Source organism: Sinohyriopsis cumingii, chromosome 2 (assembly GCF_028554795.1).
Source record: "Sinohyriopsis cumingii isolate HCF-2022 chromosome 2, ASM2855479v2, whole genome shotgun sequence".
NCBI lineage: Eukaryota > Metazoa > Mollusca > Bivalvia > Unionida > Unionidae > Sinohyriopsis > Sinohyriopsis cumingii.
In genome coordinates this window covers 1,314,349-1,322,193 of record NC_142962.1, presented here as the reverse complement: position 1 = coordinate 1,322,193, position 7,845 = coordinate 1,314,349, and the positions used below count along the sequence as shown (strand labels likewise).

Here is a 7,845-nt window from a genome sequence, read left to right as displayed (position 1 = left end):
AGTATATAGGGTTAACATATCGGAACCTTGGCTAGCGAAGATGCGTAATACAAGGGTCCCGGTTTAGATACCTTCCCAGACCATGTATATCCTTGGGAATGGCATCTACATGACATTGCTCAGCAAGTTGTTGCCAAGCAAGTGCTACAAGTGCAGTTAAGACCAACCAATAGCATCGGAAACTATTTATTGACCACGAAGTGTATTGTTTGCAAAATGTTTAAACTTGTGGCAACGAGTTTCAGGCGGAATCATAAGAAATGTATCCTACCCCGACTGTGAAATATATGAATAGCCATAACGAAGACAGTAACAGCTATAATTCTCTCGTATGTTCATATTTGAACGAATTAACTCCGAAACCATATAAATACATTACATATTTTCAAGTTCGACAATACATTTGATTTTAAAAATCACAATCACACATTCATTTTCAAGCTGAGCTGAGTGTGTACCCTTTTCAAAATCGTCCATTTTCATTTGGGTCACAGTTATGAGGCCGAGGTCAAATTATAAATGCATTATTTTCCTCCTAAAGTTTATAATTGTTTTTATCGTACAAAAAGTATATGTATCTGGTTGATAAATCATGCCGTACAAAAGTCACATGCATCTGGGTGATAAACGGTCGATACTTTTGTTTTATTTTCCACTGCGATATATTTGACCTGGAGTGTAGACTGTGTATTGGACCTTTTGACTGTTCCAAGGTTAAGTGACACTTTAAGTTAGCAATATAGGATTAGTCTAAGTAGATAGTCCTTTTATGAACGTTTCAGCTCTGTCGTGAATGCATATGAAAGAAGGTAAGAATCAGTTTTAGATCTTAAAATATCGGAATAATATTAATTTTTAAGTTTCTGTTTCGTTGAGTGTACGTGTACTTCCTTATGTATCATCTATCTACAATATATTTAAGGTATCGACACAATATTATTCAGGTATTTAAACAAAGGGATCCGGGTGGACGGGGTCTTATTCAGGTACTTAAACAAAGCGGTCGTGGTGGGGGGTCTTTTGTAAGGTTTGATTCATCTTTTTTATTGCATTAATTGTCTATAATAAGAATAGGGGGTAGGGAAATATCATTTATGCCTTGCTCCAGTCCTCGAATTTAACAGAATATCATGTTAATGATGTTTTAACAACAGCTGGACTTTAAAGCAGTAAGTAATGTAATATTTTTGACTCAAAAACGCATTAGACATGTTCTGTGTAAGTCACGCATTAGACATGTTCTGATGTTCTGTGTAAGTCACGCATTAGACATGTTTTGTGTAAGTCACGCATTAGACATGTTCTGATGTTCTGTGTAAGTCATGCATTAGACATGTTCTGTGTAAGTCACGCGAGAAAAACAAATCCTAAACAATTATCTTCCATTTTATTTATTATTGCAAACTGAAATTTACATCTATTCTTTGGCTTCATATATTCTAAATGTTCTCTACTCTGGCTATATGCAGAAAATAATGAACATGTTGTGAAGTTGGCCTCGTTTACAACATAAAACGATACCTTGTCAGAATCATTGGGATGAATAAATTTGAACGGATGTACGTATATGCCAAACTTAGTTTTACGATCCACGTTGAAATATATCTATTCATGGCACTGATACAGAGAATAAAATCTTTACAGTAGCATACCGAACTTTTGTTTAGAAACAAAACCAGGATTGTTGAACTGAGTCACATCAATTATTCCCCTTCGCTTTCCAAAAATAGAAATAAAATAATGAGAACGATAGTGCATATTTCCAAGTCTTTAACAACTTCTGTTATTGTAAATTTTGCATTCGATCAGATAAGCAAACACGCATTCTAAGTGCAAGAGAAAAAAAAATACCCAGCATAGATAACACCTGTATATGCCTGTCATCATAACCTGGCGTGGTAAGGATCGATACTCACAATCATTTCACCAGAAGGAGACCGCAATTAAAATCTGTTGAAATATTGGTGTAATTAGTTATTTTGTTTTACAAATTGATATGTCTCGCCTGTTGATCATAGTCGACATGCAATGTCATATTTAGTCCCTTTTATTGAATGTCAAACCGATTTCTCAAGAAAAGCGTTTTTGAATAAAGAAAAAGAGCCACATACTATGCTTCTGTCCGTCCGTCCTTCTGTCTGTCTGTCTGTCTGTCTGTCTGTATGTCTGTCTCTCTCTCTCTCTCTCTCTCTCTCTCTCTCTCTCTATATATATATATATATATATATATATATATATATATATATATATATATATATATATATAAAGAATACAAATCATGGCGAATAACAATCCTTTCAAGTGCATTGTTCTCAATAGTAGAACATGATATTTTGGGCTAGGCTTGTTACTGGATTAAAAAATACTTACATGTAAAACATGTTATAATTATTGCATGAAATACGTTACACGATACTTCAGGTGGTGCATTTAATTTTAAGTGGCTTTCATTTATTAAATAAAATGTGTATGATTTGTGTCTAAATACAAATGTATGGTTATCTCAATTATCAGCCCCACTGATTGGAAAAAGAAATCAATTGATTACAATCAGATTGAAATATCAATAAGCACAAACTTGGCAATCTAGTCCTTTTTGATACCTCTAAAAGTGAAACTTTTCATATATTCAAAAAGTCCTTTCATTCGGACCTTTTTTAACATAGCGAATAATATGCTTGCCATTGAAATTGGAAGACTGCATAATTTTGACATATCAGCCAAAAAACTTGAATTGTGTGCCTCCATAGGTATAGGTAATGGATTACTTTATCTTGATATTGTTACTATTTTGCTGCAAAAATGGCTGCATAAGTAAGAAATATCTTAAAAAGGCAATGCATACAAATTTAATAAATTAATCAAGATCAGAAATGTTGATATACTGATCATTTTAAAAAAATTGTTGGAACTGATATTTAAATTACCCTGATTCCTATGTAAACTGATAAAAGTTCTGCTTCATATTTCAAAACAACAATAGTCTGATCATATCATTCTATACGTGCCTTTCTTTCTTTCCGTATCCTTAATGCAACCACGATTAGATGACTAAGTTTGCATTTGTACTTGGTCTCATTTGTCTACTGCTATTCATGGGTTGACAATGACGTCACGTTTATTTCTGATATATTTACGGGTCAAAACTCATTACCATAATTAATATTAGTTTTATGCAGAGGAAATGTCAAATATTTTTGAAGTGATTCTATTTCTGGTATCTTTCTGTAAAAAAAAAAATGTTCTTCTTCAAATACAGATTTACTTGCTCTTCAAAACTCTAATTCCTTGACCTTTTCTTTCTTTACATGCAGATGCTTGAGGGACTATGTCAGTTAGATCTATTATTCATTTCCGTCATAGGCAACTGACAAACGCATATTTCACAGGTGAACATGTTAAAATTACAACATTGCCGTATCAAATAAACATATATTACTTTTATCTGAGTCTTTCTATTTTTATCGAACATAGTAAACCAGTAGAGTTTCTAGCCCAAAAGATTAATTTTAGCTAACATTCACGTGAACAAACGTCATACGTTTCAAATTCCCGTTGTATCTATGTGCTTTATTGATTGTTTTCAAGGCCTCTATTCCAAAATTCACGTACCTTTTCTGTATCTTCGTGCTTTCTTGATTGTTTTCAAAGCCTCTATTCCAAAATTCATGTACCTTTTCTGTATCTGTCTGCTTTATTGATTGTTTTCAAGGCCTCTATTCCAAAATTCACGTACCTTTTCTGTATCTATGTGCTTTCTTGATTGTTTTCAACGCATCTATTCCAAAATTCAGGTACCTTTTCTGTATCTATGTGCTTTCTTGATTGTTCTCAAAACCTCTATTCCAAAATTCAGGTACCTTTTCTGTATCTATGTGCTTTCTTGATTGTTTTCAAGGCCTCTATTCCAAAATTCACGTACCTTTTCTGTATCTTCGTGCTTTCTTGATTGTTTTCAAGGCCTCTATTCCAAAATTCATATACCTTTTCTGTATCTATCTGCTTTATTGCTTGTTTTCAAGGCCTCTATTACAAAATTCAGGTACTTTTTCTGTATCTATGTGCTTTCTTGATTGTTTTCAAGGCCTCTATTCCAAAATTCACGTACCTTTTCTGTATCTATGTGCTTTCTTGATTGTTCTCAAAACCTCTATTCCAAAATTCAGGTACCTTTTCTGTATCTATTTACTTTCTTGATTGTTTTCAAGGCTTCTATTTCAAAATTCATGTACCTTTTCTGTATCTATGTGCTTTCTTGATTGTTTTCAAGGCTTCTATTTCAAAATTCATGTACCTTTTCTGTATCTATGTACTTTATTGATTGTTTTCAAGGCCTCTATTCCAAAATTCACGAACCTTTTCTGTATCGGTCTGCTTTATTGCTTGTTTTCAAGGCCTCTATTACAAAATTCAGGTACTTTTTCTGTATCTATGTGCTTTCTTGATTGTTTTCAAGGCCTCTATTCCAAAATTCACGTACCTTTTCTGTATCTATATGCTTTCTTGATTGTTCTCAAAACCTCTATTCCAAAATTCACGTACCTTTTCTGTATCTTCGTGCTTTCTTGATTGTTTTCAACGCCTCTGTTCCAAAATTCATGTACCTTTGCTGTATCTATGTCCTTTCTTGATTGTTTTCAAGGCCTCTATTCCAAACTTCACGTACCTTTATTCCAAACTTGATGTACCTTTTCTGCATCTATGTGTTTTCTTGATTATTTTCAAGGCCTCTGTTCCAAAATTCATGTACTTTTTCACTACTGCTCACATGCAAACATCTACATCCATTCAAAATTATAATTAAGTTTCATTTCCATATTTAAAATTTATGGACAAACAAGAAGAGCTCTTATTGTCGTATAAATTAAATTTCTTGCTATCAGTTTGAATCGCTGAAGTGAATGGTTCACATGAATTAAACTATTTTATGCCTTTTACGTAATACCTGTTCTATTTTTGGCAAGCTCATTTTACGGTCATGATGATGGTTTTAAAACGTATTATTGATCTTACAAATGTCTATAATATGCTGAAAGTTTGTTTGATTATCGCTTGAAGGCTTTAATATCCGTATGACTATTTAATCTTGCTGATTAAAATATACCTGTATTATGAAATGGTACTTATAGTGTTATAGTATCACTTATATGTACTCAAGTATTGCGGGAAGTTATTAAATTACGCGTGAACATAACTATTTAAAAAGCAGGAAGACTATTCCAATAAACGTAGTATCCTAGATTTATAGCAGATAACGATAGTATAGTTCACTGAGACTGCGGTTATTCATATATTGTCGAGATTAATTATAACTTGCGTTTGATTAAAAAGTTGAACACAAAAGGTGCTTACGTCATTAATTTGAGAAAATTATCGTTTCGGGTTACCAGTAATATTGATTTTGCTTATAAAGACAGACACATGATTTAAAACAAATTTCGTGACTTTCATGTTAATAGTTAGTTAGAAAAAATAATTGTCGACGATACAGAAGCTCTCCAAAATATGATCAAATAATTCATACCCAGTGATTTGGGAATCATGTTATCAGTAGAATCAAACTGCATGAAACATAGACCCTGATCTGCCGCCCCATGATGCTCTGTCAATTCAATGTGTGTGTTGTTTGTTTTACTGATTACTCCTAACAATCTCTCTATAGATCAGTAGATGCCACTTCATTATGTGACGTCATATCTTGCGACTTGCAATTGGATTTATAAAAGAGTGTATACAGTGATCAAATTATTTTTATCATAGCTAGCACGATAGTCATAGACACCAGTCTGATGCGATATTCATACAGATTCAGGTTGAATATCGTGGTGCTGTTTGTTGGCAGGTCCGAATTGATCGATAAATTTGCATTTGCTGAGTTCATCAATTTTTAAATTGGTATTTATATGCGTGTATGAAGTAGATTAAGACTAGTCAGATAAATCAACTCCCCCTCCCAAATCTGTGTTGATATTGATGGACGATATGTGGGACTGATATCACCTGCTCACTAAAATGTGAACTTGTACTGCATGCAGATCTTTCCGGAACAAACCTGTGTACGCCTTGGATACATACCGGTAATTGGTAACAGCCATATCTAGTACGAAATTCAAAATGGGTTTTGCTATTCCACGTGAATTTACAAGTCACCAAACACAGGATTTGCGACGGAAATATAATGTGCATATCACCAAAGGAACCATTCAGCCGACGGTAGCTCCACATCGCGAGACATACTGGTAGGTGTATAAAATATACACCGAAGTATGCATCCAAAATTAGCTGCTGAATGTGCAGGTTATAATGAATAGGCTATATCAGCCCCTCAACACCAATCAATATCATCATGGGTTAGGGGTTGATTTATCGGCCTGGGCTGGGATTGTCTCAGTATTTTCAAATAATGGTACGCTTGGGCGTAAATAATGATACATCTCATGTTTAGTTACTTGAATATGTCAGGTTCATAATAAAACAAAGGGGAATGTGAATAGTAAGCGCAGATTACTTTTCAGCACCGTCCAAAACGGTCTCACGAAAGAATATAGAAAATGCAGATTTTATGTATTTATTACAACCAATCTTGATTTAGGTTTATGGCTTGCTTCTATCGGAAAAAAGGATTGTGATATTTTCATTTTATAATAATAATAATAGTAATAATAATAATAATAATAATAATAATAATAATAATGCGTGTATATCCAATTGTACTAAGATGATTATGCGTCCTACACAAATTTCACTTTCTGGCATTTATTCTGGGGTCTCGAATGGCCGAGTGGTCTAACGCGCTCTCCGTTACGGATCACTGCCATTTCACCTCTGTCTGCGTGGGATCGAGCCTAGGATTCGGCCAATGTGGGTATGTGAGAAAGCTTGCCAGTAGCTTCTCGTGGGTCGGTGGTTCTTTCCGGTGATTTACCGGGTTCTTCCTCCACCATTAATACTGGCCGCAATGCATAGCCTATAGTGTGCTGAAAAATGGCGTTAAACCCAACAGCAACAACAACAACAACGACATCTATTCTACATGCTATCATTTCCTCCATTGTTGAAGTAGTTACTGTTTCTAACGATGCTGATCTCTCTCTCTCTCTCTCTCTCTCTCTCTCTCTCTCTCTCTATATATATATATATATATATATATATATATATAGTCTAGCTAGATTGAGCGCTTTCGACTCTTTAATGAGTTTTTTTCAAAGGCAAATGCAAAGCATGGACAAGACAAACAAATAAAACAGAAAAACGGTTATGTATTCGAAACTTTACAACTAGTTTATTTCAGCTTCTTGCTGATACTGGTAAATATTTGTATTGACCTATAAATTGATGAGCCATAACATCTGTTATTTTATGTAAATTTATGTAAGCGCAGATTATATCCTGGATATTTCATTGTTATAGTAGCCATAGGCTATTAAGCAAATTTAAAGATTTATTTAAAAGAATATGTGTCGACTGCAAAAGATAATTTTATTTGTGCATGGATGTCTGTTTCAAGTCTTCTTGGTTCAAACCGCTTGGTTTCAATGTTCTAAGGCGGCGTATAACAGTAAGATTCCTTTTCTTTGCTGGTTTGGGGACTCAAGTTGGGGTTGTGAGCAAGTGCAATAAGTGTTACGTCATTGAAAGTGTGGTCAAGGGAGGAGAAGTGTTTTGAGACCGGGCTTCTGTACAGCTTCTTTGTTATCCATTCAGATCTATGAAGGTTGATCATTTTGTGTAGTTTTCAGTTTCTCCGACATAATGAAGGCGACAGATCTTACATGTGATGAGATAAATGACATGCTCTGTTGCACGATTTGTTTGGACCATGTATGTTTATTTTTTTTCTCGAGT

At 34.1% G+C, this 7,845-nt stretch overlaps 1 protein-coding gene across 1 annotated transcript in view; it reads left to right on the top strand.

The window, feature by feature from the left end:
• Positions 1-743: 743 nt before the first annotated feature.
• The window catches only part of LOC149804196 (uncharacterized), a 57,846-nt gene continuing 50,744 nt past the window's right edge, over positions 744-7,845 (top strand). The window contains exon 1 of the mRNA XM_089937771.1: positions 744-809. The gene's annotated coding sequence lies outside the window, so the exon portion shown is untranslated. The remainder of the gene's footprint in view (positions 810-7,845) is intronic.